This window comes from Cricetulus griseus (assembly GCF_003668045.3).
Source record: "Cricetulus griseus strain 17A/GY chromosome 1 unlocalized genomic scaffold, alternate assembly CriGri-PICRH-1.0 chr1_0, whole genome shotgun sequence".
NCBI classification, from domain to species: domain Eukaryota; kingdom Metazoa; phylum Chordata; class Mammalia; order Rodentia; family Cricetidae; genus Cricetulus; species Cricetulus griseus.
The window spans coordinates 156,655,898-156,681,841 of record NW_023276806.1 but is presented as its reverse complement, the minus strand read 5'-3'; the positions used below and the strand labels follow the sequence as shown (position 1 = coordinate 156,681,841).

At 41.7% G+C, this 25,944-nt stretch overlaps 1 protein-coding gene across 10 annotated transcripts in view; it reads right to left on the bottom strand.

Moving 5' to 3' along the window:
• Nucleotides 1-25,944, bottom strand: part of Anks1b (ankyrin repeat and sterile alpha motif domain containing 1B) — a 1,028,376-nt gene that overhangs the window by 367,802 nt on the left and 634,630 nt on the right. The window lies entirely within an intron of this gene.

Below are 25,944 nucleotides of genomic sequence, written 5' to 3'. Positions count from 1 at the left end.
AATCCTAGGCTGCATGTCACTATAAGCCAAGAAATCTGAGACTTTCTTTCCCATAATGCATCAATAGTTTTGGATTGTAGTACTAATGAGGGTAAATCATTCCTGAGCATGAATTAACACTGTAGATTGTACAAATAAAGCCATCAAGGAGAAATATTTCAAAGGCAAAATCAGTAGTAAGACTTGGTGACTGGTCAAAGTAGATTAAGGTTAATGAGAGTGAGGGTCAGGGAGAAACAGCACACCTCCCTAATTCAGTATCCCAGAAAAACAAGTTTCTAACCAAGAAGACAGACAAAAATTCACAATCTCCCCTCTTCCCACTCCCCCTCTTCTTCTCTTTTCCCTCTTCTTTCTCGATTTAAAACTCCTTCTTCTCCCCTCCTCTCCCACCGCTCTCTTTGTTTGTGCTTCTGGGAATTGAATGTAGGACATGTTGAATGCTAGGCAAGAATGGTATCACTGAGCTACACACAAAGCCCTACGACGTTTTCTTTTCTTTTTAAAAAGAAAATATTGCAAACACCTGATGCTTTTTGAGAGTTAAAGGGTGGCATATATTTCTGTTGATAAAGATAAAACACCAGGCATGCTTTATGTATGACATTATACACATAAGAAAATAGGATAAAATCAGTATGATACTAGAATACTTTTTGATGCCACATAAGAGAAGGAGGAGGAGGGGGTAGGAAGGCAGGAAGGCACAGAGATTTTGATATTAATTTCCTTATTTTTTCCATAAAGTAGTTAGAGAAACTCAATAAAAACTAATCTGAACATACAATTGCAGTTCACAGTGGGCCTATACTTTATGGGTCTTACAAAAACATAGTGACTAACCAAAGGGCTTTGGGAGATGAGCATATGGGCAATTGAGGCATCTGGGGTATCTCCTCCAAGAAATGAACCACACAGTATCACATTGCTTTTTCAAGTTTCCCAGTCAGGTGCTCCCACCCCAAGAGGGATGAGAACAAACACTTCTAGATGGCAACTGAGGCACAGTTGTGTCTAAGGGTGAAAACTGAACAATCAAGTTGCAAACATGAAGTACCTCTCATGTGGTGATAAATTGTTTATGATTTATTAAAGCCACTGGGGATCAAAAGAGCAAAGCAGCCATACTAATCAGCCATAGAACCCAGGCAGTAGTGGCACACACCTTTAATACTAGGACTCAGGAGACAAAGGCAGATAGATCTATCTGAGTTCAAGGCCACCCAGAGGCACACGAGATTGAATCAGTGTAAAAGAGTAATAGAGCTCATGCCTTTGATCCCAGAACTTGGGATCACATGCCTTTATTCCTAACACTAGGGAGGTGGAGACAAGAATGATATGGCTGGGCAGAGATAGGAATAAAAGGAGGAGTAGACAGAAACTGAGATCTTTTGCCACTGAGGTTTCCCGAGACAGGATTGACATTTTAGCTGGGAAGAAGTAAGATCTACTGGCCTGGCTGCTTTGCTTTTCTGATTTTCACCTTGAAGCTTGAACCCCAATCTGTCTCTGGGTCTTTTATTTTTTGCACAACACTTTTAAGTATGGATGAACTGGAAAGTTCAGTCCTGTTGATCTGATGAGTTTGATGACATCCTTAGGACATACCTGTGGATGTTGAGAAGACCAGGAAAGTAGAAAGAACACAAATAAAGCTTCGGGGAGGGAGGGGACTGGGATCTTCTATTCCAGCTCTCTTTAGCTTTTAGAATTTATTGCACACTACATATTTCTAAAAGTAGCCTTGGGGTAGCTCTGGATGTCTTGGAAAGTTTCAAATGCTCTTTGTTTTATCTATAAAAGCAAGGAGGCTAGTCTATGTGCTGTACAAATTCCCTTCTCATAGGCTAACAATCTGCCTGGATTTGGTCTATACAAAATGTTAACAGACTTAGGGAGGATGATAGATGAATGTGTATTAGTAGGTCCAACTGGCATTTGGGAAAACCAATAGAGTGTTTCTTGAGGCTTGAGTCATGGTGGAAACTTTTGAGTTATGTTAAAAACAAAACAAAACTAACCTTTGGGGGTGACTCGAGTGTAGAATCCATATACTTGGCATGGCCTGTAAGAAGTTATTTCTCAAGGTAGGATTTCAGATTTTTGTTGAAGGATATATCAATTCTCCAAGCACCCTTAGCAAGCCCACAGGCAAACTCCCACCTCAGTAGACTGCATAACTTGCCTGTGAAATATCGCATTAAGAATGGGGTGCTGAATGAGGTGGGTATGGAAAGGAGGGGATGCTTGTAGGTGATGCTCACTGAGATGCAAAGGCAACTGGATTCTCAGAGGAATCTCATACCACTGTCAGCTACTTTTGTCAGATGCCAGATTAGTTTTTAAACCTGTCACCCATGATCCTGGTATTGCCACATTCTGAGATGGTAACACTCAGATCCAAATGGACTGTCATCATTTCTCGGTATTTGAGAAAGGAGAATCCAAGGAGCTCCTCGTTTCCAGGGAGGAAAATCTTATAATTGGAGAAGCAGAGTGTGTCGAGACTTAGAAAAGTATGGTGCTCCCTTTCAGTACAACACCTCGTTCTGAAAGGGTTTCTTCCAGTGCAGAATCATTTTCCTCGGGGACTGCAACCATTGGTAACACCAAATCAATAAATGTCTTATAAATTTGGAAGCAAAGATCCACAGAATCTTGGAAAGGCTGTCTTGCTTTCTTTGTCTCTAGAGACAGTGTGGACCTGACAACAGTCCTTTGCAGAATGTTGGGTGCCTTGCAGGTCTTCTAATCTATTCTGGGCTTCTCTCACCAGGTGACTTGTGGGGACTTTACTTTTTACCATCTACCATTCTCTTCTGCAGATCATATTTCCTGTTATAAGATGTAATCATATTTTGCTGAGATAGAGATGAAGACACCTTCTCTGAAAAGACACTATAAAATGTATCATAAAAGATTCTATGAGTGAACCACATGTTGAAAACTGAAAATGAACGGCATTTATATAGAAATTTTCTCAGTCCTTCAATTGGCTGGTTGAATGACCAAGGACTAGTCACATAACTTCCATCTAGGAAATGTGCAGAATACTTTCTTGTCCCATGGGAATAATTAGAATCTATACACTGCAATGAATCCTGAAAATGCCTACTTTAAACTCTATAAATAGCATGTGGCTGGCCATGGGAAGACACAGCATCATTAGTGTCTGTTTGGGTTTCATGGTTGGTGAAATTAGGACACACAGACCATGAATGAGTTGCCCAAGACTGAGTCAGACTGTCAGCAGTGCAGAAGGAAGCCTTCATCTGAGCACTGATTACTTCCTGTGGGGATGCTGTTATGCACATGTACAATTGAGGTGGAGCCCTTAGCCACAGTGACAGCTCATCTGAACCTGTTTGAATGGCTCCAGGAATTCCAGTCAATAAACAGGAGCTGGCTTATTCATCTGTACATTCTTCTCAAATCAGTCGAAATAAATCCTCAACACTTGATTTTCTGACCTGGTTCTCAGCCATTCAGCACCAGCCCGTGGTCTGGCATTATGAGAAATTTTACAGTCTGTTGGGTGGAAGTAATCCAATCCTGCCACTATGGAGTAAAGGAGAGTATAGAGACAGGATCCAAGGAAACAGGCTTGGTTCCCAGGCCTAAGAGAAGTAGAATTTAAGGTGGCAGTCTGGAAAGATACAAGGAGAGGTTATTGAAACATCAGACATAGACTATCCCAGGGAACAGGGTCACTCTGGCTCAGAGCATGGAGATAGATAAAGAGCAGAACACTCCATGTCCAAGTCTTCTGGGCACCATCAGCTGGTGCAGCAGGATGAGACAGATGGGACCGTTTCAGAGCCAGGAAAGTGGGCCTCCCTCCTACTGGGATGGAACAAGGGCTGAGGAGCTGATAGAAATGCAGTAGCGATGGAAGGAGGTATATTCTGAGGGCAAGTCAGTGTCTAAGTAGCACAGAACGAAAGTGGGACACAGTTAAACTAGATGCTTCAACAGGAAGCACTCACTCCAAGATAAAGAAGTACTCAAGGGTGCATGGAGACCATGTGCCCTCCCTCCTCCACAGCCTAGGGGCTCTAGGTCAGGCTGTCCTCACTCTTCCAGACAGAAGGTCCCAAGTCTGTCAATAGGTGGCAGGCCATAGTCATTTAACCTAAAGCAAATTATTGGTTAACACCCTGGCTAAAAAGCAGTGTGTTCGATGAACTCATAGAGACTATGGCAGGATGCTTATGTACAGTCGAAACCATACAGGGTTCTAGCACTGAGAGGGGAAGTAGACACCTGCTCCTACCCCTAACCAAGAAGCTGTCTGCAATTGATAGCTGCTGGGGAAGGGGAGATCAGTTTTTCCCAATGGAGTCTCACAGGGTAGATCAATTATACCTTAAGGCAGAACCAATGCCCAAGAGTAGTTGGCCAGCATAAAACCACCCCAATGGTATTTTTGAAACTTTTTGTCTTGTTTTGATTTGCTTGGACATTTTCCCTTGTTTTTTTTATTGGTCCTGTTTTTTTTAATTTTTGTTTTTGTGTTCGTTTCTTTTATTGTTTGTTTTTGTCTGTTTTTTGACTATGAAGTTGGGTGGGTGGGGAGATGGGACGGATCTGTGAGTAATTGGAGGAAGGGAAAACATGATCAAAACATATTGTTTGAAAAAAATTTCAATTAAAAATGATTAAAAAGTAATGTGTTGTATGTGTTATGCAATGTAGGGAAAGACTGAGGTCTGGGAAAGATCCAGGACCTGCCAATTAACAGAACTGGGGCAGCATAGCAGGTCTGATGAGCAGTAGGAATTATCTAATGAGCAGCCACAGACACACACCTACTAGGCTTGCTGGATCTTAAGGGTAGGCCAAGACTCGGGTCTGAGATTTAGGGCAGTGACCCAGCTGTGGAGTGTTGGGGTTATGTTGAAGTTCCGAACCCAAACAGGGTTAGATAGTCTCATTGATAGCTCTTCCCTACTCCTGTGCCTATCCTCTACCTTATTGTCAGTCTCCTAGGACTCACAAACCAGAGTAAAACTTGTAAATGACTCTGCATAACTGGGATATGGAGATGAGCAGGAGACACTACCTAGCTAAATATCGAAGACAATGGCTTTCAGATACTTGACACTACCCTGACCATTCATCTCCCAGCAAAGAAAGCTATTCCACATTACACTGCTTTTATTTTATTTTTTTATTTGAATTAGAAACAAGATTGTTTTACATGTCAATCCAAGTTCCCTCTCCCTCCTCTCCTCCCCTGCCACCCCCCCCCAACTAAAACCCTACCTATCACATAACCTTTCTGCTCCCCAGGGAGGGTGAGGCCTTCCATAGGGTGTCATCAGAGTCTATCATATCCTTTGGGATAGGGCCTAGGTCAACCCACGTGTCTTGGCTCAGGGAGTATCCCTCTATGTGGAATGGGCTCCCAAAGTTGTGTTTTTTTGTTTTGTTTTGTTTTTGGCGACAGGGTTTCTCTGTGTAGCTCTGACTGTCCTGGAACTCACTTAGTAGACCTGGCTGGCCTTAAACTCACAGAGATCCACCTGCCTCTGTTTCCCTGAGTGCTGGGATTAAAGGCATGCATGTGCCACCACCACCCAGTTACACTAAGATTTTAAAGGAAAGATGACATCAAAAATGGAAAGATGGCGAAACTGTTAAATTACCATTGCCCAGGAATAACCAGCTGACAGCTCATGCAGTATTTCCTCCCATACTTACTATGTAAATAAACCACAAGCAATGGACTCACTTCCTCCTTTACTCTGACATTTTATTTGTGGTGGATTTGAGAGGGAAATGGTCATCCTATGTCCTCGATTTGGGGATTTCAATGTCCACTTCTATGATCTCTGCCATTTGCCACAGCATGGTGTATTTAAGAGGATGCCATACACGCTGATGCTTGTCATGTGTTTAGTAACTCTCAAAGGAATCCTTGGTGATTTGCTGCACTTCTATCTTGACATATGATTTTTGTTTTATGAAACACGGAAGACGGTACATTTTATATTTAGGGACCATTTGGTAGGGAGGCTGGTAGAGTAAACTTTAATTGATTCCCCCCATAGCTCTTGAAGAAATAGCATGTGAATCCGGATTCGGTGGCACATGCATATTTTAGTAAAAAGGAATTTTTACTTGCTTAGGCTGAATTCATCTCAGCAAGTCTTACCTATCTTTGATACTTCTCTTTATCGTCTTCTCACGGACAAATATTAACATGTTTTCTCCCTCTTTGTGTCACAGCCTCAATTCCCTTCTCTTGTTGTCACCACAGGTATCAGTGTTCTCACATTAACAACAGGATCCTCTGCTCACAGGCCCATCCCCCAAAGCCAGACTAATAGCGTGAGAATCTTCTCACCATGGTCTGCCACTCCCAGCATTTTATATAGAATTATTCAAACCTTGCATGAGAGCATTTGAGGTGCTACTCCAAAATTATCTTTCTAACCCCACTTCCTGTCCCTCTCCCATTCCCGCTGCACACAGCCTGCAGCCAGGGCAGGGCTGTCTACTTTCTGAGTGTTCTAGCATGGTCTTCCTTTCTGTTGGAGCGTGCCGTTTTCTCTGCCTAGAAGTCCTGTACTAGTGGACTCTTTGGACATACACTGAGAGGGCTGGTTCAGAGACTACTTCTGTGACGTATTCCCTGATTCCCACTTCCTGCATCTGAAGCACATCTGTGCTGATAAAGTTTAATTCTGTTGTTAGTGATGATCTGTGTGTGGATCTGTCTCTTCTATCTGCCTAGGCCATTCACTGCTGATTATCTTTGCTTTCACATTGTGCTCTCAGAGTTAGAGGACCATCTCTAACACACAAGAAACGTTCATCAGACTAGTTTGGAAGGGGTGGTTATATCATATGGGATCCCATGAGTCCCTTAAGTTGAACTTCCTGACTTCTTGCTAAGATAAATTTTTGCTTCTGTCTCCACACTGATTGCACCGCAGACAATCAAGTCTTTCCACTGTTACATGACAGTCTGAGGCTCCTAGACATTTTAGTCAAACAAAACTAAGTTTCCAGGAGTGGTCTGAGTCACCTGCCAGTGTCCTTCCTTGCCCCTTTCTGTTTCTCACACGACCACCATTGCTGTAAAGCTTTTATTATAGTTTTTAGCTTAAACTTTTCATTAGACACAGGCCATTTCTCCCTGTCTCCTCATCTTCTGAGACTGTAAATTATCCTGTTACTTCATTTGTAATGGGAACATATTTATTTTCTGTGATGATGGTTCCCTTGAGCCTTCCTTTTTCTTAGCTACATAAAGTTAACTTCCTCAGTGGCGAATTAAGGACAGATTACCAGCAGCCTGGGAGCCAGGCTCCATCACCACAGGGGCCGCCTACTCAGCCTCCTTCTGTTCAGCCATGCGAGAGGCAAGAGTTGCAGCTGCTAAGCCAGCTCTGGGCTGCTCTCCCCTGTCTCTCTTGAGCTGAGTGGCAGAGAGAGAGAGAGAGAGAGAGAGAGAGAGAGAGAGAGAGAGAGAGAGAGAGAGCGATCCCTTTCTCCCCAGCAGTATCTGTTGTCGTCTGATCTTGAGGTTTCCAGGCTCTCCTCTCTTCCTCCTTCTCCCCCTGCCCCAGGCTGCCTACCATCTCCTCCTACACCCAGACCAGCAGTGACTGCACTCCAAGACTCCCCCTCCTTCCAGCACTGCCGCTCAGTTTCCATAGCAACAGAAAATGTTGGTGGGAAGCAAAGATGCTGAACTAGTGTTGGGGCTGGGAGGAGGAGGTGAAATGTGGGTCTCTCTGGAGGCTTCAGAAGGAGGGGAAGGGAAGCACTGTGGGTTTGGGGGGCTGGGGAGAGTGCAGCCAGGTGAGAAGCCCCCAAGAAAGGAGAGAGTTCAGGAGAAAAGTACATTGGCAAGTAGAAATTGCTTTGGTTAGAAAATTGAAGTAGGAAGAAAGAGGAAGACTTATAAAAAGTAATGGCAAATTCTATCTATATAGTAGTTGATTGTGCTAAGCAGCTCAGGGAGAACAAATGAACTCATCGTGAAGGGTGAGTCGTGGAAGGCAAGAAGTATAGTGGTACAAATGTGGTGGGGGTGCTCGGCATAATACTGAGGATGATGATGATGTTTACATGGAAAACAAAAAAGATGATAATGGGCCTGGATCTGTGATAGTCCTGTCTTCTTTGAGCTCATGGAGTTATTAATATCTACTTCAAAAAAGCTATGGATGAAGATCAAGAAAATACAGTACATGAAGCAGACACTCATAGTATGTAAGGGTAGATTAAAAAGCTTTAAAAACACTTTAGTGGAGGAATGATATTTCAAATGGGGTTCAGAGCTAGAAATACCACTCAAAATTCACCCAGAATTGTGAATAGTTATGTTTTCCTTTTGAATCACTTTGATTTTGCATCTCTCTAAGTATGTGTTGTCCTGCTATCATATACCTAAGCCCATGATTCATATGTGATGCTCTGTTACCATGTACCTAAGCCCATGGTTCATATGTAATGCCCTACCATCCTGTGCCTAAGCCCTTGTTCTCGTAGCAGCTCTCAGTGCTTGCTCTTTCATCCCAGGCCTCCAACTAATCTCCCCACCGTGCTTTGCAGAAGCCTCTTCTATTTGTGCAGGCCACAGTAATATTGGTCTTGTAATTTTCCATTTCTCTTCTCTTGGTTCAAGGGGTTGCTACAGAAACCATGTTCCTTGCCCATGATCACACTCACAATGGTCCGCTAGTCTTTTCTGAATGAATCTGTGACATCACTTCCTTCAGAACTGTAAAGTAAGAAATGCTATCAAAGTATTTAAGAGGATGCCTAACAACCTCTAGGCTACACCCCTGCTTTCCTTCTCATGCCTCCTACAGTGGAGGCCACTGGTTCGTGCCTCCTACAGTTGAGGTATTGGCTCATGCCTCCTACAGTGGAGGAGATTGGCTCATGCCTCCTACAGTGGAGGAGATTGGCAAGTACCACTTGAACTCACTGTTCCTAGGCTCTGTGGGGATGGGCTCATACAAACCCCACTTCAGCACAGTGGGAGAGGGAGAAGTGTATGGTTTATATCATATTTGTTCTATACATGCAAACTGAGGCACAGAGAAACAAAGACCTGACTCAAGGTACCAAGCTTGCAAAGGTTGGGCTGGGATTTGAGTCCTGGTGGAATCTGTGTCTTAGTCAACACATTGTGCTATTTCTGTATGGGAAAAATGATATTTTGGCTCTTTGAGGAACTTGGGCTTGGACACATTACTACTGCTTTTCATAGGTAGCTGTTTTTTTTTCACTGCAGAGCACAACGTAATGGATAAAGAAGCTCCAGCTCCCATTTCAAGGTGTGTACTTGATTTATCTATTTGTTTTTTTCTTCAGATCTAGGAAAAAAGCTGGAAAAAGAATGTTATGATCTCATAACAGTGAAGATAATTGTAGAAAAACAATATGGGTATGAAAGATCTAACTGCATTTTTAGTCAGGAAGAAGGAGAAACTGCTGGCGCATGCAGAAGGGTAGAGGCAGCCCAGAGCTGAGGTGTTTGCAGATGCTTCCATCAACAGCAGCATCCCCACTCTTCCACTAGAGAATCTAGGGTTTCCATCTGAGAGGATGAAGACAGGCTGGAGGAAGATGCTGGGAAGTGGGGCAGAGGATGGGAATCAATTCCAGTCTGTGATTTTAGTTGCTTTTCTACCTATATCTAACCTCCCCCCAAACACACACACACATGGACATGCACACTGAATATTCAAGTGCACATACACCACATACACACACACACACACACACACACACACACACACACACACACACACACACACACAGATTGGACAACTATCTTGTCTCTTCATGTCAAAATGAAAACAGAAGCTTATTTTCTCAAAAATTTCATAAGGTCTTCCTGGGAAGGGGAATCCAGAGCAGCCAGTGTAGTGGAATCTGGGGTTCTCTGGTTTATGTGGACACATAGCTTTCTGCAATGTGAAACCTAGAAGTCAAAAATGTGCTTATGAATAGAGTTTCTAGATTGTGTTTCCATTGCCTCTTTGTAAAATATGAACAGAAAACCACTCATTGCCAGAGAATAGAGAAGGACTGACAAAGATGAACTTAAAAGCAAAGCATAATGGAAACAACTAACTCCAGAAACTAGCCAAGATATCATAATAAGCACAAAGCCTGTGACGTTTGACAGTTCTCAACTATAAAAAAGAAAGCAGTGACCAGAGGAAGGAATAGAATATAGAGCTTTGTGAAATTGGAAATATTATTGAACACATTTTAAAATATTCAGTTTCATGATTACAAGAAAACTCCTAAGATATAAGATAAAAAGAAACAGAAATAGCAAGGGGCTGAAGAGATGGCTCAGTGGTTAAGAGCCCTTGTTCTTGTACAGGATACAAGTTCAGTTCCCAGAATCCACTTTAGGCAGCTCATAAGTATTTTAAGCTCTAGCTCCAGGTAATCCAACACCCTGTCACAATAAGACATTCACACACAGGGACACACATACATATAAATCAAAATAAATATATTTTTTTAAAAAGTTGGCAAATGCCCAAAACTACACAGAGAAACCGTCTCGAAAAACCAAAAAAAAAAAAAAAAGTTGGCAAATGCAAGCTAAAGGCTAAAAAATGCTAGGGAAAGGTTAAAGAAGTCTAAAATCTGGGTAGCTCGTGTGTGTGTGTGTGTGTGTGTGTGTGTGTGTGTGTGTGTGTGTGAGAGAGAGAGAGAGAGAGAGAGAGAGAGAGAGAGAGAGAGAAGAATGAGGAGGAGAAGGAGGAGGAGGAGGAGGAGGAGGAGAAGAAGAAGAAAAGAAGAAGAAGAAGAAGAAGAAGAAGAAGAAGAAGAAGAAGAAGAAGAAGAAGAAGAAGAAGAAGAAACAGAAATTTTCAATGTCATATTTTGGTGACACATAAGGACATAGAGACAAGACAACCCTAACATTTCCAGAGAGGAAAATGGCCACTAGTAAAGGAACTGGTATTGTTGGACTGCCCATCCACTACATCATGTCTACCCAAGAAAACTCAGGTTCAGCCTGGAATCACACACCAAGTCACAGTGCTAATTAGCCTTGGGAGATGAATTCTGGCATGTTGAAATTCACAAGGACTTAGAAGTTCAATTCTTGTGAATTTTTTACTGATCCCCTCTCATTTTTTAACAAAGTTACTTGACTGTGTGATCCAACAGTATGAAAAACAAAACAAAGAAAACACGTAAAAAGAATGAATTCAATTGAAATATGTATAATTCAGAATTATACATATTTGGCAGTCTCAGAGAAGTCTATTTTCATACAAGGATCTCTCGAGGGGTCACTACATAAAAGTGGATCAGAAAAGTAGTATGATGAAGACTATAGCAACCTTATAGGTAAAACAGTGGTAAAAAATGAAAGAGAAGAAAAACAAACTGGAAAGTTGAGCAATTAAATTATTACAAATAAGTAAAAGGGTAAGTTTTAGGGTGACATCCATGTTCCTAGCTCAGATAGGTGAATGGTAGTGACAGTGTCACCATCTTTATCAACACCCTGCATTAGCAGGGCCAAGAAGAGAGCTTTTATCCTTGATGAGTGTTCCCCCACTGCATGAGTGGCACAGAGGCAGAGAAACACTAGACAATGATCACCATGGAAGACAGGCGTCACTTGGGTCTTTCTTATGCTGTGAAAATAGGAGAAACCAACACTGAAGGCAGTAGAATCTCATGGTAGCCCTCTCCCTGTGAGTCAAAGCTCACAGCCTCTGAGTTCGTGCACTAAGACTCTTCAACAGTCCTGGGAATGGAGGCAGCAGGGAGAGAGGAAACAATAAATGCCCTCATCTCTCCTATCAAGAGGTCAGTAAATCCCATGGGAAGCTGATAAACCAAGAACTTGGGGTACACAAGACGTATGGAGCAGCTGCCAGAAGGACAAGGTACAGATATGTCTGAGGTATTGTTTCTGGAGGGTGGAGCTGTGGGGTGGGGAGAAGATGCCACCAGCTAAGTTTGATCTGTATGTATACTAGTTTAGCTGTTTACCATTTATGTACAATTTAGCTCAAACTGATTCTTTCAAATGTGCTCTGATCTGCCGGCATCACACTGAAAGTCCTTGCCACAGTTAGGTGTTGAAGTTGTCTTGTCCTTATTGTTCTTATGTCTATGTGAACCAGCTTTTGGAAGAGGGTGAGATCACAAATCAGATAATTAGCCAGTCATGGGCATCTATTCACCTCTCACCAAAATCCCTCAGCCTTCTCTTTTCCAAGAGTCTTCTGGGAACCTGGACATGAGAAAGCCCCTATTTAGGGCTGACACTGTCTTGGTTGGGGGACAATAGGAAGCAGAGGAGCCTTAATTTTTACCATCCAGGCTTTTTAGCTCTAGGCTGCTGTTGAAATGCGAAGTACTGATTACAGGTTTTAGTGGAAACTGTTTTCTCTGCCATACAGAGCAGTCTTCTGAACCAGTATCAATAAAAAGTTTCCTAACAAGATCCCTGACACCAACAGTCCCCACAGACACCAGTGTAATTATCATCCCCGGACACAAGGCTTTGTCAGGCCAAGCAGATGATCACCTACAACTGCAGGTGATGATTAGCCAGTCAGCTGACACTGCACTCCTGGGAGGTTCTATAGAGGTGTCAAGGGAGGAGAAGCCCCAGCAACATCTTCTGTAAAAATCCTGAAAACTGACAGGAGCTGAGGGTATGTAGGAGGAGGCAGAGACATGCACCTTTGGGGTGTTATGCAGCAGTGGCCATTCTCTGTTACCTGGTCCTGTGATGGTTACAGGTGAAGTGGAACAAGGACACACTGGTTTCTCAGCTAGCTCATAATGACTTCCTTTCGTTTTTTGCTCCCATTTACTGACTAGACCCAACTATTGGATCTCTGCTACGTGTAACCCCCCTTTGTTTTTGCACCTCCATGCTAAGTGCAAGTATTTCCACTTGCCAGGAGAGCTGTGCTTGAGGCTTGGCTTGTCAGCCTGCCCATCTTTCCAGTCTACCAAGAACAAAGTGGTGTATGTGTATGAAGATGTTATTATGAAACCCACTGTTTTGTATGTCTACTTTAAAAAAAAGACTTCATGTGAACCTAACATCTACTCTGGAACTTAGCCCAAATCCTTCAGTTGTAGTTGCAATTAATTACAGAGCTGGAGGATTTACAGGCTTTTCTTGTCTATTTCTCCACTAGACAGTAAGATTTGTGAGTCGGGGGACTGTGTATATTATCATACTAAAATAATTCAAATAGCTAATATATGTAAAGCACATGGAATAGTAGTGCCTGGAGTGGAAGCAGGATAAGATATTTGTCATTGTCACCATCATGGCCCAGTTCACAAACCCTACTGCAATATCTGGCACATGAAAGTGGCCATAGAGCAAATATTCCTTCATTTGGATTCTTGGAACATTCTGGAGAAACTGAGTTTTATTGCTGAGAGTCAAGCAGGGGTCCTGGGTGCAGGATGCAGGTATTTGCTGTATTATTAACAGGGATCAGTGATTATCTGAAGACAAACAGACCAGAGGGTCTGGTGGACAGGAAGTGCAGTTTGGGGGAACCACAGGACATGAGCTATTGAAAACAGGTTTTTGCTGGCTTTGAGACAGAACTTCTGCCCTTAGAATGGTAGGTGTGGTGGTTGATAGCGTCAACCTGGCAGGAGCGAGCCAACCAGCAAACATGTATGCAACAGTTTTTAGACTGCGTTCATTGAGGAAGAAAGACCAGTTCTGTGATTGACAGGATCCCACGTGCTGGGATTCTGGACTCAGTAAAAAGAAGGCAAGTGTAGGGTTAGCTTTCCCTGGTCACTCCTTCCCAGGTATGGATGCATGTAAGTAGTTATCTCATTCCGGCCATTGCCATGACTTCCCTGACATGACATGATGGACTAGACCCTCCAATGGTGAGCCAACCCCGCCACCCCAACCAAAACTTTTTCAAGTTGTTTTCCTCAGGCATTTGCCACAGTCATGAAAACAATTACTAACACCTTCTGTTTTGGAGAAACACCTAATGTAACCAGTAACTTCATTTTCATCAGCACTAGCTAGAAATAGCCGGTTAATCAGCCTCAGACAGATGTTGCCTTGTTCATCATCCTTGCTGCCTCGGCGTGTGAAGTGCATGTGTGTACCGACATCTGGGCAGACCCAGCGAGGAATGGCAGAGGTGGGCCGGTGAGCTGTCTCTCCACATGGCACATGCGCAGTGCTGTCTCTCCACATGACATGCGTATTACTGCCTCTCCACACGGCACATGCGCAGTGCTGTCTCTCCACATGGTGCACGCATAGTGCCTGAACCACGATTTTGCAAAGTAGTTACATTTTCATTCAGAGAAGCATTCGTTGATCCTTGGCATTGATACCTGACTAGGATCCCTTTTGTTTTTCAAATGCTATCTGCATTTGGACATCTCACCTCATCTGTTCAAGATTCCATTCATTGTTTTATTGGTTACCAGATTCCTCAGTGTTCACACAAATGCTACCCAAGACCCCTTCCACCAGAGTGTCTTCCCTGAGTACTCTAGATGGCAGACGTCTCTTTCTTCACAGACATAACCACTCATAAATTTATAACATTCATTCTTCTCATAGTTACATCCTAACCTATGCCATAATGCCTTTCATTACTACTTGAGTGTGTATTGCTTTTGAGCATTAAGTTTGCTAGACTTAGCTTCCTGAGTGGACTGTAGGGTCTTTAAGCAGATTATGCCTCTCTGTGGTCCCTTCCACAGTAGATGAATAGAATCTGTACACAGTTCATTCCCCTATGAATGAATGGGTAAACCTTGCCAGGACCCATTTAAAAAGATTTTCCTAAGAGCCTAACACACACACACACACACACACACACACACACACACACACACACACACCCCAAAATTCTATTTTTTACATCAGATTGTCAACACATCCTGAAGGATTATAAGATGCAGATCTGAAACACAGATTTATATTAAAAAAACTGCTACCACATATTTCATAAGCTTTACAGTATGTGAATACTTCAGTGAAAGTTTAGATTATTAATCCTTGGGGACAGAACTACTACATTCTTATGTATTCAAATATTCTTATAAAATTATTACAGGGGCTGGAGAGATGACTCAGTGATTAAAAGCACTTGTTGCTGTCACAAAGGATCCAGGTTCAGCTCCTAGAATCCACATGGTAATTTAAAACTCTCTATAATTCTAGTACGGGGAATTCGATATCCTCTTCTGAACTCGTTGGATGCCAGGTGTGCATGTGGTGCACATACAAGTACAGAAAGCAAACACTCACAAAGAAAAACTATCATAATCTGAGCAGCTATACTTAGGAGGGCATTTTATGAGTGAGTGTCCTTAAGTGGGTCTGTTACTGAGTTGGTCAGAACAAGATCAGATCTATTTCTAAGGGTATCCTATGATATTCTTCCAGGGATTTGTACTACTGAAAGGTTGTAAGCCCAATGGCTCACTTCTCCAGGTGTACATACAGCCAATTAATCAAGGTTTGCAGTGAGTATGGGCGAGTTATGGTGATACAGCTTCCCAATGGCCTTTAGCCTTATCTGGTCTCTTAGATAGGCAGGATATGGATGTTTTGGTGTTCCTAGGAAAATTCAGGTAATCCTCTTTCATGTTTCTGTGTGCTCTGAGGGTGAGAGCAAGGGAGTCTTGTGAGAACTTGTGTGCATCACTGCCCTCTATGCTGGTTAATCAGTCATTCTGAAGTGGTTTGCCAGCTCAACAGAGCAGGTTCTCTTATCGTTGTGATTCATTGCCTGCTAGAAGCACACAGCTGTCCTAAATCTAATTCTTACCATCACCTTGCAAACTAGGTAATACTATCTCCAATTTGCACACGAGAAACGATGTTCACAAAGGTTAAGTGGCCAGCCAACATTCTCACTCTAGGTGCATGAAGAAGCCAGACAATTGGGACAACTCTATGCCTTAAAGAGCCACAGTCTTCCCAATCTCTACACTTTCCATATAACCTAATGACTTACTAGTACTAACCATGGGCCCTATAGTGATAACCCATTTTCTTAGTAAATTCTTTTTCCTATTTTCTGATACTGCCCTCCTTAGATGGGTCTTCATGTATCACAGGATGGCCTTATTCGACCAATCTTCTTGCTCTCCCTCCTGAGTGTTGGGATTATGTGTACTTAGTTCTAAAGAGTGATGGAGACTGAACGCAGGGCTTTGTGCTAGGCAAGCATTGTACCTGCTAAGCTATATCACCAGCCCCAAGTTAGCTTTTTAAGTATCTTCTCTATCCTCAAATCCCCCTCATTAATGTTATAACTCACCAGAAAATTGAAAGCATTAGTGTAAACATACTCATACCTTCTCCTCAGCTTCCATACATAGCAGTGGCCATCCTCCATGTCTTCCCTTCACTTGAAGAAGAGATGTCCTTACTACTGACCAATCCCTCCACCTGTCTCTGAATCCTAGGCCTCCTCACTACCTTTCTTCAATCAGTCTCTCTTCTTCTCCAAATCCTCCCTTTCTTCTACTTCATCACTCCATTCAATACCCATGTACATATTTCCAATCTCTCCAATTGAAACAGTTGTCCGAATAACCTTTTAGCTGCCAGCTTATTTCTGGGCTTCTCCCGTCTGGTCTGTAGTACCTCCTTTACCAGCTGTCTGCTACTTATTCCATTCAATGTAACATGGCTTCTCTGGCTTCCACTCTATGGAATGTGTCAAGGTTTCTGTGCTACCAACACCAGTGGTTACCTTTCCAGTTCCATAAGAACTCATTTCTCATCAACATTTTATCCCTTCAATTACTTTTCATGGAAGAAGGTTTAGGGGAAAGGGCATCGCCAGGTTTAGGCACTGAGTTTGGGGAGCCATGAAACCATATAAGAGGTAGCAAAATTCATGTTGGTTGAGTGAAAACAGAGGATCAAGGGTGCGGGCAAGGGCAGGGAGGTTTTATAAAGGAGACAGAGAAATGCAGCATTGGCATGTGAGATGCTCAAGCAATATACACTCAGGAGAGAAACAGTGGTCAATAGAATCATAGACCGTAGGTAGATAAGGTTAATAAGGACTGGAAAGCTGAAATTGAATTCAGGCAGTTAGCAGTACACTGCTGGTCATCATTTATAAATAACTCCAGGATCAGGGAAAAGGCTGATGTCATCAAGCCCAACTTATTGAACTGAAAGGCAAGCCAGGGAGCACAGAAATTTCTTCTGAAACCTTTGTTATAAAGGGAAAAATAGTAAGAGGACAGACCCAAGGGTAGATCGAGCTGAAGGAGAGTTTTGAAAAGAAATAGGTTATGTCTGACCTTGTTCAGAGACCATAGAGTGGAAGGCTTACCTAATTCTAAACCATTTCTACTACAACTAAACACAGACTCTATTTCTCTATCACAAAGATTTAGATAACACATGTAAAACACAATACAAACTTAGTATAGCCTTATTCTTTCTACTATGTCATAATGACTTACTAGGAAGTCAACAAATTGCATTTTCTGACTCTATATTAAACCATTCACTCTTCTCTTCCTAAAACAACTCATTGAAGCTTATCCAGCACTTCTTGAATTGGTCTACATGATCTCTTGCTTGTGTCCTTCTGAAAGATGGAGGGATATCTGGCAGTGATGTTACCAGCTTGAATGTTACCATTAATTTTGTTCTGGGGCAGTGTATAACCAGCCAGCCTATATCGTTATTCAGGCCTGGTGAAGCCCAGATGCTCTGCTCCTTCTTAATGGAACTTTTCTGGTTCCAATAATGTGGAATATGACTTTTATCAAATAAACTTGATATACTTTAGTTTCTAGGACTTGAATTCCAAGATCACCTTTGAATATATAGAAAAGCAAGGTCTTTTTTTTTTTCTTGCCAACCCTCTAAACAGACATTGGTCAATAAGCACAAGATGTCCTCCAACTGCTTATATGGAAATCCTGATTAACTTTGCTCAATCAAAGGAAGACAGAAGGCATAACAACTTGAAACTTAATTCTACAGACTGAAGCAACCGAAATCAATGAACTGATGTCTAGAAACCTGTCATAATCACCCATTTAATTTTCTCTCCTCCTTATACAACTCTGTAATCCACAACTAGTGTCCTAAGGATTCTTATTTCTCAATGTTATTTTAAACATGTGATCTTAAATGACTGGATAGTTCCTAAGGCATGTGACAGACATGGGCCAGTATAGAGAATCTAGGAAGGAGACAGGGAGATTGTTGCAATCACCTGTGGAAATGGGGATGTTAAAGTCTCAACCCCTAGAACTTTGGAATGTGACCATATTTTGGAAATAGGGTCTTATAGAAGCAGTCAAATTCAAATGCGTCATAGGACGGTTTACAACCAAGTATGACAGTCTTCCTTACAAAAAAAAAAAGAAATGTAGGCACAGTCATGCAAAGACATGAAAGCCAATGTCAAAACAAGGAGTAAGGAAACAGGCACCCAGAACAGATTCTTTCTTTAGAGGCCTCAGTAGACTCAACCCTGCTACTGCCTTGAGCTTGAACTTAGGGCCTGGCACACTGTGAGACAACTGAGGATAGAAATGAGGGTGAACACATACTTGGCAATGCCAGTTCTATCTTGGGTAAAGCACTGGTCTTCTTATGAAGCAGTGAGGTGAAGATGGAAAGTAAGGTATGGTGCGAGGAAAAAAATCCAACAAAAGAGCCAAGGTAAAGAAGCCTGGGAGAGCTTTGAGAGTGGAGCCCATAGCCACCCCCCCACCCCGCCCATGCCTTCATTGGAAACATTTAGTGAAGAGGGGAAGGAAGACATTGTTTCAGCTTATTAAAGCCAGAGGAGGTGTTTTCATCATGGAGAGCCAGCTTTGTTTTTTTGTTTTTTTGAGACAGGGTTTCTCTCTGGCTTTGGAGACTGTCCTGGAACTAGCTCTTATGGAACAGACTAGTCTCAAACTCACAGAGATCCTCCTGCCTCTGCCTCCCGAGTGCTGGGATTAAAGGTGTGCCCTACCAACACCCGGCGAGAGCCAGCTTTGTAATCCAGGCTCTGCTAATAGTTTTCTTAAACTACGTTGAGTTTCATCCTCTTCATTTCTAAATATGGACATACTAATAATTATTGATAGATGGTAAGAATTATATAGGTTAACTTATGTGAATCTGCATAGTACTTAAAATTCCATTCAATCAATGTTGAGAAACTACTATGTCAGGCAGTATTGCTAGGCTTTAGGAATACAAATATAAATAGGACCCGATCTCTACCGCTTAAGAGTAGGATAAAAACAGAGAACCTGAACAGATTAAAATAACTGCAACGAAACATAAGGACCAGCACGGAGCTAAGAAAAGGGCACTGTGGGTGCACCAGCAAGGTTAAGTATGCCCCCTAAGAGACAGGTTAGCATTAGAGGTTTAAATGAATTCAAGAAAAATCAGGTGAAGAAAGAAGAGAAAGGAAGTCCCACACAGAGGGAAGACAGACTCCCTTTACAGCCGTGTTTTTCTAGATCTCAGGCCTCTTCAGTTCACTTGCTGAAAATATACTCTAGTCTGCAAAACACCCTCCAGAGCTCTTGTCAAATTCCCGAAGGCTGGATCTTGCTCCAACTGTCCTCAGCAGCATGCTGAGATCATCTTTAAAACAAACAGACCCTCAGAATCCCTTCCTGTAGCCACCTGCCTGTTGCCACCCCCTCCACCCCCATGCCTCCCTTTTGTGCTTGCTTTTGCTTTCTTTCATTAGATCTGGAGACACAGGGAATGAACACTGATTTCTAACTGTGGAGCAGGGCAGCAAACTATGGCCCAATGATTAATCTGCCTGTTTTCATGGATAAAAATTTACTGGAGGAAAATGTCACCTATCAGTTTTCATATCATCTATGGCCATTTGAGTACAACAACAGAGACAGAGAGGTTTGGTCACAGGGACCATAGGTCTTGCAAACTCTAAGTGATTTGCCATGTGGCACTTCACAGAGAATCCCAAAGTCTGGTCCAGTATATATGAATGGTGGAAGGGTTTGGGTGTGGGGAGTAAATGGACAATGCACAGGTAATGCAGCCCAGGAAGGAGACTTTAAGGAAGAGTCCTAGGGAAGGAGCATACTGACTTGTATCTGAAATGTCAGAATAGAACTGACAGCTAACAGATGTGACAACTGAACTAAGAGCCAAAGGATAAAAAGGAGTTAAGAGAGAAGGATGATTCTTGGCAGACAGTGGTGTGTGCAAAGCCAGGGAGTGGGAGAAAGCCTGCAATTCAGTTCTCTACTGCACAGAGAAGAAAAAGACGGGATAGATAAGGCTAGAGAATTATCCGGGTCTAGGTCAGCAGGGATCCCAAATATGAGAGTCACATTAAGGATTTTAGAAATACCATCTCCTACACATAAGAACCTCTGAAGGATTTAAGCACTGTAGACGAAAGCAAATGTGTGCCTTAGATCACTCTGGTTGCAGCTACAGTTAACATTTGTCGGGCATTTATTTTATGCCAGATCTGTGCTAAATGCTTCGTATGCATATATGCATATGGAAATACACAGTGAGCAGTTGGATGGCAATGGAAACCAGGTATAAAGAGGTACAGCAAGGCAAACAGACGTGGTTCTTGGAGCATATCTGGAAAGTAGAGGATCTCATCTGGATACACACAGACAAGTAGAATAGGGTGATGGAAAGGACAGAGTGTAATGTTCCACAGCTGGGGTAGGGGGTGGGGGCTGGGATGAGGGTAAGAACTGGAGAGAGAAGGTCGCACAAGCTAAGAGGGCAAAGAGAAATGAAGCAAGGGGAAAACGAGTGGGAATTTGTGGAGAAGCAGATCACAGCTGCCAGGAAGGGCACCAGTTTGTAGGAAAGTTTGGAAGCGGGCTGTGCTATAGGGAAGTTAAGGCATTGCCTGGAAATGAGAAAATGGAGGTCACAGCCACTGAGCAAGTTGCCTGGGAGTTCTGCTCTTCTAAAGCAAAAAGAAACATGATTCCAGTCGGATTTCTTAAAATTAGTCTGTAACTCAGCAGTTTTTAGTAACTTTTTAGACTTATGATGCAAATTCCTCATCCCAAATATCTGGTAACTTGAAGCAGTTCTGTAGAACAAATTATGCAAATTTGTGCTCCATGACTAAATTAAAGACCAACTCATGCGAACATTAGTTAGTAATGGGAGTTACATTACTGGATTATTAGAAAATGGGGCAACATATTTTAATACTTAAAAATTTAAACAGAGCAACTTCCAGATGGAGGCAAAGGCTCCTTTCCATCAGCAGATTGGAACCATGGCTGACATCTTCCCTAAGAGTCATTCTTTCAACATGGCCATTCCAGCACATGCCCTCATTTCTGACTTGCTGTACTGCACAAGCAATCAGTGGCCTTCCCCAGGCTAATGGCATGTACGGGAACAATTAGTGTCTCTCTTGGCACCAACATTGTGCACTGCACCTTTAAACAGCTCAGGATATTAATATAATCACCCCAAGCAGCACTGCTTCTAGATTCCTCATTAGATTGATTTTGCAGATGGGCAAACCAAATGATGGGGAGACAAGACTGGTGATGAAAATCTTCCTTTCCTTCTGCCCCATGACCCCTCCGAAGTCTCTGCCTCTTATATTTGTAATTAAGCTGTTGTCCAGATAAAAAATGGCTTCCCTTTGGCATCAACTGTTAGATACCAACAGATCTTAAATGACAATGGTTGGAAAAAACCTATTGTAAGAACAAGTTCACCGTTACTGTTTTAAGTGAGTCTGGAAAATCATAACTGCTTTTGCAAAATACGGCTACCCACTCAACTCAAGGCTCCACCAGAAACAAGAAGGTGGGGGAAGGGGGCATTTTTCTCTTATATTTCCTTCAAATTTCAGAAACTTCATAAATTTGCTTGTGACATGGTTAAGAAATCATCATGGGAGTGGTTAGTCTTACCCATCAGGGGCAATTTATTTTTCTACTTCATCGTGCTTGCATAGTGGTAAGACTTGCTAAGACTTAAAGGTCATTTTGCCAGACCAGCTGCAAACAGTCCTCTTATTACAGCAAAGTTCTGTTAAGTATGAGAGATCTGTAGGTCCACTCGCATGTAATATGCACCACAAAACCCGGAGAAAAGTTTTGGTTAAATGTGTACTAATCAGCTTTCTGTTGCTCATATCTTTTGTTCAAATTGATCACCTCCAAGGGCTCCATGGGTCTCCTTCAGTTTGTAATGGGCACTGCTCAAGTTGACCTCCAATAAGTGCTTTTGAATGCTATCCACACAAGTTCACAAAAATGCCAATTTGTGTGGGGCTTCCAGTATTACTTTTATAATTGACTCCATAAATACATCATCCTGAACATTTTAAAAATAGCTAAACCACCCCAAGTCAATAGGTCAACAGGAGATACTGAAAGTATGACATGAAATATAATTTCATTCTTTTCCCCCTTAGAATTTACACATGTATTGTTGGTTAGTGAGCATAGTGAGCCTATGAGTCAGTCCTCCTCAGAGTGCCACAAGCTTTGTAATCTGGTCTTCACACCATAAATCTGCTGTATTATTGATACTACCACTATCTCTATATTCCTTGACTTTGTGCTCCAACAGATGTTTTGCACTTCCTGTTGTGTACCATAATTTAATGTAGGGGGAAAATTGCTGAGTGATGCTGACTGTACAGAAAGATGAGGGGCAAGATTTCCGTACTATACACTATGTATAAGAAGGAATGTTTGTAGGATGTACAAGCAAATACCCAGGATAACAGCATACCCTGACTGAAGCAAGGGCCTTGTTTTGTTCATCATTAAGCCCCTAGTATTTAACACTTCCTAGCACATTGGAAATACTTACAGAGGATTCAATTCCTGAATAAGACAACTAGCACTCCATATTCTCAGGGGCAAAAAATGACTTTTTTAGTTTACAGATGAGACTGGAAGTCCAGCCATGTCAACTTGTTGTGTATATGGTGTTTACAGGTGGATTTCTAGGTACATAGCATTACATTAGGAGTTGTGAGAAAAAGCAAGGAAATCAACACACAAAAAAGCTTGCTGGTTTCTTTTCTAGTTAGGAAAACAAGGTATACACAAGTGGAAACTTAATTTTTAACTCTAGAGATGGAATGATGGCTGCAAAATACAGCCACTACATGGATTCAGAGAAGACACACTAGTATGGACAATAGTCCTTAAGGAACATTATATAAGCAAGGCAGGGAGACCTTTGAGAATAAAACAGTCTAGGGGGAAGAAAGGAAATGACAGTACCTGAGGAGCAGGGATAGGGCATACAGGAGAAAAGTCATAGGAAAAGGATAGAGGACTTGAGACTTTGACAACTCAGGGAGCAGTCATCTAACTTAGAAAAAGAAATATGGTGGTAGCAATAAATATTAAGGAAAACCATAAGCAAATGCATTCTGCAGAACAACTGATACAGCTGTAAACCCCTTGCTGGGAAAAATAAGCAACATTAAAACTAAGTCTTGTTACATACATTGCAAAGACTGAAGAAATTCACAAGGCTCAGGGGACCCCTACAGCATTCCCAGGTCTGGTGAGAAGCACGTAGATTATGTTTATGCTGAGAGCAGACGGATGTGATATATGTCCTTAGAGGAACAAGCAGGGCGGGACTAGGGAAGACTTCAGACACATGACTTGTGAAAGGGCTTCTGATGTCAAAACACACATGACTTTCCCAAAGTCTTAACTGCTGTAGTCCTTCTTGAATTGTACCAGTTTCTATTCATTTTATATACTTAAGGACACTCTGGATCTGTTTCCACAAAGTTGTACAAACCAGGACGAATGCATGGAACAAAAGTATATAATTTTGTCTTTAAAGATATAGAAACAATTTTACATCTGTAAAATCTAGGATAAGTATTAAGAGCTTGAAGGAGAAGTGAGAGCAGTTGATAAACAATCAAAAGCATGTGGAGAGGAGCTTCCTTCTTTCCTAATCATGTTCAGGAATCATTATTAAGAGATCTTTACTAAAGCTAATGATTGCCATGAGATAAAAATCAACCAATAAATATTGTGTTTATGCTTAAGAGTATATAGAACAGATTTAGGAAAAAAATTAGACTGTCAATAATACTTTCTTCAAAAGTGATTTATAAGAAAACTTTAAACTTAATTCATAAATAGAATATCAATTAGATGAAATATTAGCTCTGGAGAATGTTTCCACAACAAAGTGCATGCATGGATGTATTGCAACATTTAACCAACATTAATTATATCCTCCTGATGTCTTCTGTCTTCTTCTAAAAAGCTAATAAGACCTACACTACATCATAGTTAATGGGAGCGTGGTGCTTGTTGCTTAGGCAACAGAATGAATAAATGCAGGTCAGAATGTGCTACAAGAAAAAAACCAAAAGCTGGACTATGATATCCAACGGAAACTGAGCAGGTGTAACAGAATTTTACATTAATGAAATTTGTTTCTTAAAGTGGGACAATCACTGCATGCTTAAGTTCAACATTAAGTAGACTGTGGCAATCAATAAATAATCATAAATAGAGACACTCTTTCATTACAATGCTGGTAGCTAACAAATGGGGTGTGATAGCATGTAATGTACTAATTGATGACACCATTTCATAATTTACTACATTTTCACAATTAATTAGACCTTCTACATGGCAAATCAAAGCTGATTTGTTTAGAAATTCTGTCTCATGATGCAAGTCTTTGGCTTGTCTGAATTAACAAGGTGCTCTTATTTTCTGGAAGATTACATGCAATATTTGGAAATAAACAGGTAAAACCACAATCTATGATTAGACTTTGACCTTCCCACTGTGTTTGGGGTTTTTGCCTTTCGGATACATTTTGTACACAATTCATACCCAACTGTTCTTCACCCTCTCTCTTCAAATTCTTCAAAACCTGTGTGATTACCTTCTTGTTAAATACTTTCAAAGGGGGATTACATTTGCTCCTAAGTGTTTAATATTCAGGGGAAAATTAGGTTGAATTAAAGTCCTTCAGTGTGACCAATTAACTCAGGGAATCTAAAGCCCAGCTTCTCATGGGCCAGAATAAATTTGGACAATGGCTTGGGAATGAGGTACCCATTTCAGCAGGAGACAGGAGGAAAGAGTAGAGATGCAGAGATGTGCAGACAACATAAGTAATGCTGAAGGGACATTCATTCTGTTTGCTAGTCCCTCTAATTACTAACAACATCTGTTTATTGCCCCAAGTAAGTCTTAACTTCTACTTCCATCCTATTTCAACACCCACAGTGAATCGGCTGTAAAACCAGTGACTGATGGACACAAGAAAAAATGCATAGCTCATTATTAAAAAAAAACAAAACAAGATACCCATACGGGGTTTTATGCATTTATTATTTAAAGCTCATAGGGTGGGCCACATTTGAGCATTTTAAAAAGCTTGTAGGCATACGCATTTTTGTAGAAGTTTAACAATCTTAATAACCTTCAAATCTATAATAATTCTGCCAAGTTTGGACAGAAACAATCTTGCAAAGGGAACTGAAAGGACCTAAGTAGCCCTCAGTGTTTTATGATCATGCTGTAGGTGTCAGCCCAGCATTTTATTCCAGAGGATCCATTAAGTATTTCTACAAGCAGTTTGTGGGCTACATGCTTATGACATGGAGGTCTCCCTAAATTTAGGGACCAGTGATATGTGTGGTGGCACCTTTAAAACAAGGAAAGGTGAGAAGGGCTGTAACGTAGCTTAACATGGGGAACTCATGAGCACTAGGGGAGGTCTCAGAATGATTAGAAACTAGACTGTCGTCTGCACCCCTCCCATCCTCCTCCTCACCTTTATAAGCACAGTGAGAAGTTTGCACACGGCCAGTTTAGTCTGCACATAGACCAGGACTCGGAAGTACACTAATGCATTTGGTACATCAGTCCCTTTCTATACACTGACAACTCACTGATCCAAGTGTTTGATTTTCACCGAAAGTAACAAACAATACT